Source organism: Panulirus ornatus, chromosome 58 (assembly GCF_036320965.1).
Source record: "Panulirus ornatus isolate Po-2019 chromosome 58, ASM3632096v1, whole genome shotgun sequence".
NCBI classification, from domain to species: domain Eukaryota; kingdom Metazoa; phylum Arthropoda; class Malacostraca; order Decapoda; family Palinuridae; genus Panulirus; species Panulirus ornatus.
Window position 1 is genome coordinate 35748078 of NC_092281.1, and position 5111 is coordinate 35753188.

Here is a 5111-nt window from a genome sequence, read left to right on the forward strand (position 1 = left end):
ATATATATATATATATATATATATATATATACATATATATATATATATATATATATATATATATATATATATATATATATATATATATATATATATATATATATATATATATATATATATATATATATATATATATATATATATGATAGAGTGGCAGATATAGGGTGTCTTGGTCGAGGTGGTGTGCAAAGTGAGAGGGTTTGGGAAAATGATTTGGTAAACAGAGAAGAGGTAGTAAAAGCTTTGCGGAAGATGAAAGCCGGCAAGGCAGCAGGTTTGGATGGTATTGCAGTGGAATTTATTAAAAAAAGGGGTGACTGTATTGTTGGCTAGTTGCTAAGGTTATTTGATGTATGTATGACTCATGGTGAGGTGCCTGAGGATTGGCGGAATGCGTGCATAGTGCCATTGTACAAAGGCAAAGGGGATAAGAGTGAGTGCTCAAATTACAGAGGTATAAGTTTGTTGAGTATTCCTGGTAAATTATATGGGAGGGTATTGATTGAGAGGGTGAAGGCATGTACAGAGCATCAGACTGGGGAAGAGCAGTGTGGTTTCAGAAGTGGTAGAAGATGTGTGGATCAGGTGTTTGCTTTGAAGAATGTATGTGAGAAATACTTAGAAAAGCAAATGGATTTGTATGTAGCATTTATTGATCTGGAGAAGGCATATGATAGAGTTGATAGAGATGCTCCGTGGAAGGTATCAAGAATATATGGTGTGGGAGGCAAGTTCTTAGAAGCAGTGAAAAGTTTTTATCGAGGATGTAAGGCATGTGTACGTGTAGGAAGAGAGGAAAGTGATTGGTTCTCAGTGAATGTAGGTTTGCGGCAGGGGTGTGTGATGTCTCCATGGTTGTTTAATTTGTTTATGGATGGGGATGTTATGGAGGTGAATGCATGAGTTTTGGAAAGAGGGGCAAGTATGAAGTCTGTTGTGGATGAGAGAGCTTGGGAAATGAGTCAGTTGTTGTACGCTGATGATACAGCGCTGGTGGCTGATTCATGTGAGAAACTGCAGAAGCTGGTGACTGAGTTTGGTAAAGTGTGTGAAAGAAGAAAGTTAAGAGTAAATGTGAATAACATCACGGTTATTAGGTAGAGTAGAGTTGAGGGTCAAGTCAATTGGGAGATAAGTTTGAATGGAGAAAAACTGGAGGAAGTAAAGTGTTTTAGATATCTGGGAGTGGATCTGGCAGCGGATGGAACCATGGAAGCGGAAGTGAATCATAGGGTGGGGGAGGGGGCGAAAATCCTGGGAGTATTGAAGAATGTGTGGAAGTCGAGAACATTATCTCGGAAGGCAAAGGTAGGTATGAACACATTTATTATACAACTATATATAATTCATATTATATACATTACCACATTTCCTGCACTTTCCATCACAAATTTGCCGAGGTCATTACCTTGTAGTTACCATTACCTTACAACCTTAAAGATGGTGGTCTACAACACCTCTAGATTGATGGAGAAAACGAAAAGTTTAGTTTTACTATTAAGACCACAGAAATGCGGTAATTCCACTTCACTACCACTAACTACTAGTTATTGTACTTATTGATTTTTACGGCTAAGATTTTCATCCTCTGAGCGAAGCCATACAATAATCATCCTTATCTACTCTGAACATTGGATAGCCTCCTGATGATCAAGATTGCTGTTTTGGTTGTCCGTTTCCCTTGTTACTGCTGCGCCTCACTGCACACCTTACATGAGTGCCTTCCACAGTAATAGGGACAGCTGCTGGGCCTCACTGTAGCTACTTCTGGGACGGTTGCCAATCTCCCTCGTATTCCCTCATGACCACCGCGCCAAACCGACTCCCGCCATCAGTCCGAGACGCACAAACATTTCTGACAAAATTGAGACAACCACTTTCGCGTCAGTTTTGACACCAAGTGAATTTATACGACAATTACGCTCAAGATGCTTGGTTTTTCGTTCATGGATTGAACAGAAGCAACCAACGATGGTTGCTACTGCCCAATCCATGAAGTCCCCCCCACCACGGAAAGGTAACCAAGCTTCGGGGGGGGATGGGTGTTTACCCTGACGCTAACGGAGAAACTCAATATTAGTGCAGAGATCTTTTCCTCGGTAAAGAAAGTGTAGCCGGACTCCGCCCTCATGAGGTTACTGCACGACAGCAAAGATCACCCTTTGGTAGGCTGTGCTATAGGCAGCACAGCTCCGTCAAAGATCTCACTCCATAAGTGAACTTATATAGATTCTTTTTTTAACATTTTGTCTTGTCCATAAGGAACTCATCAGTTCTTCTCCAGTGAAAGCAAAAAATCATCGAGAAATTCATTTGTCTTCTCAATATCAGGATCTTGTGGCTCTGTGTGGGGGCCGGGGCTGGTGGGCTGTGTGTCTGGCTGTGTCTGGAGAGCGGGGCTGGTGGTCTCTGTGACTGGTTGTGTCTGGGGACCGGGGCTTGTGGTCTCTGTGACTTGCTGTGTCTGGGAAGCGGGGCTGGTGGTCTCTGTGACTTGCTGTGTCTGGGAAGCGGGGCTGGTGGTCTCTGTGACTGGCTGTGTCTGGAGATCAGGGGAAGTTTTGGGTATAAATTTCAATATACAGTGAGCGATATCGTCTCTCAACCGATCCCTCTCGATCTTCTCTTGCACGGCCTTCATGATACGTTTGGGCGGCTTTCTCCATTTTCTTTGCATTTCAGTTGGTGATCCTGCGCCATCGAGCCACATGATACCAGAATAGTATCGTTCCTGTTTCCCAACGGGTCCAATCTTGGTGTCACACATGATGCCGAGGGAACCCAAATGGCGGCCGATGTTTACGTTGGAAGCCACGGGCTCGTTATGTATCTTGCAGTAACTTTCATACCGTTGCTGCAGCTCTTTCCTGCTGATAAGGTACCGCTTCATAGTAATAGTCTTTCCCTTCATTTGAACGAAGGTATTCATGAAACTAACAAAGGAAGCCTTTCCTTTGTAATCCCGTTTGTAGTAACAGAAGGCCATTGAAGACGTGGACTGGGTCAGGCGAAGTAACACAGACTAACAAGATAGTCCTCTAATCAGTGGTCCTGTATCAGCACTGAACTCGAAATACGTCAGAACGACAATTTCAACCCAGGGCTGGAGGGCCAATTGATGATATTCTTACGTCTTGCTCAACCAAGTAACCTCGGTTAGACCTTGTTTATATTCAAATATAGTAAAGTTAATATAGTGAAGCTTCATGATTCTATTCATATGTAAGTTGCAATGTAGTTTGTGTGTATATATATATATATATATTCAATAATGGATGGAACTTGGCTCCTAAGGTGATTTTGTTGTTGGAGTGGGACCTCCAGCCATTCTGTCCACCTTTTCCCTTTATAGACATGTGGTGGTGCATTGGGTAGTGTGGCAACCTTCGTCTTCATCTTTTTGGGTGCAGGCTTCCAAACCTCGTGGAGTAGTTGTGGGGTTTGCTTCCTTGCTGCACCCGACATAGCCATCTGGGCGTAGCTATATACCCGGGCTGGTGGGTCAGCCAGCATAGCTACACGCTCACTCGGTACCTGGGCTGGTGGACGAGCAGCCTTCCTTTCCTCCATGGCTACAGTCTGCCTAACGACCTGGGGTTGTGGAGCAGCCATCCTTACTACCACCCAGGTTGGTTGGGCAGCCTTCTTTCGTTTCTTTGCTACACCCTTCTGGTTGGGCTGGTTGGGCAACCTTCTTTTTCCTCTTCTTCGATACAACCTGCCAACCGAATTGGTCTGCTGGTGGGTCCGTTTCTTTCATGGATACAACCTCTGTAGCCAATTGGGCTGGCCGGTCAACCTTCGGTTGTAGGTAAAAGTATATATATAGAATAATGTGGTTATCATCAGCAGCCAGAGGCCATTCCTCCCTCCTTGCCTGCAGAGTTCTTGATTTTCATGGAAAGTTCTACGAGATTCTGGTAAGATAAATACCATTGAGAGGACGTTGTTAGGGGACAGTCAGGTTCAGTTTAGAGTTGGTTGTGGGATGGTTCTTTTACTGTGTCGTATCAGCCAGATGGGTATTTCTTTTCACAGTTTTCGTTAAAGTTTGTTTTCTAGAGGCATAATCTAGAACACTATTTTCCATATGTTTATCATTTTTCTTGTTATAGTTTCATTATCATCATTAGTTTTGTTATTGTTGACTTTCAGATATTTGATGTTATGTTTGTGATTCCCGTGGAAGCGTCTGACATCTTGCTAGAAGACTTTCTGGTCACAATATTTCTGCACTGGGGAGTTGATCGTATTCTTTTATTGCAGGTTTTGTTATTATCTTGCTTTACATTAAGGTCTACTGGAGGTTTTCACAATGCTGGCTGAACATATGTCCAGCAACAGGAGATGGCGTAAGATACAGTATTGATGAAACTTATCTATCTATATACCTATCTAAATATCGCTCCATCTATCTATCAATCTAACTATCTATCTACCTATTTATCTATCTATCTTTATCTGAAAGTCAACAATAATAGAATCATAGATATATGAAGTATAACAACGTCCTCTCAATGGTAATTATCTCACCAGAATCTTCTAGAACCTTCCAGAAAACTATGAACTCTGCAGGCAAGGAGGGAGGAATGGTCTCTGGCTATTGATAAAACCATATTATTCCATATATGTGTTTATATATACATATTTATGTATATATATTAATGTATATATAACGTACAGAATAATGTGGCCATCATCAGTATCGAAGAAAACTGAAAAGATGAGGTCCCACCGAGATTCGAACTCGGATTGCTGGATCCAGAGTCCAGAGTGCTAACCCTTACACCATGGGACCTGATAAGAAGAGATGTGATTTCATCTAAATGTTTTACATATAATCAACCAGAGGCCATTCCTCCCTCCCTGCCTGCAGGGTTCAAGGTTTTCTAGAAGGTTCTCGAAGATTCTGGTAAGATCATTACCTTTGAGAGGTCGTCGTTAGGTGACAGTCAGGTTCACTCTATGGTTGGTGTTTGTAGTTGGTTGTCCGAGGATGTTGTTATACTTGATCAATTTTGTAATTGTTGACTTTCAGGAAGGAAGTACTCATTTACGATGCATCCTTGTACTCACAACAACCTTATGAGTCACTTCAAGATTTATCTTCA

General features: G+C 42.1%; 1 non-coding gene across 1 annotated transcript; it reads right to left on the reverse strand.

Moving 5' to 3' along the window:
* Positions 1-4726: 4726 nt before the first annotated feature.
* On the reverse strand, positions 4727-4798 carry TRNAQ-CUG (transfer RNA glutamine (anticodon CUG)). Its single transcript has one exon. It is a non-coding gene; the product is annotated as a tRNA-Gln (tRNA).
* Positions 4799-5111: the final 313 nt, after the last annotated feature.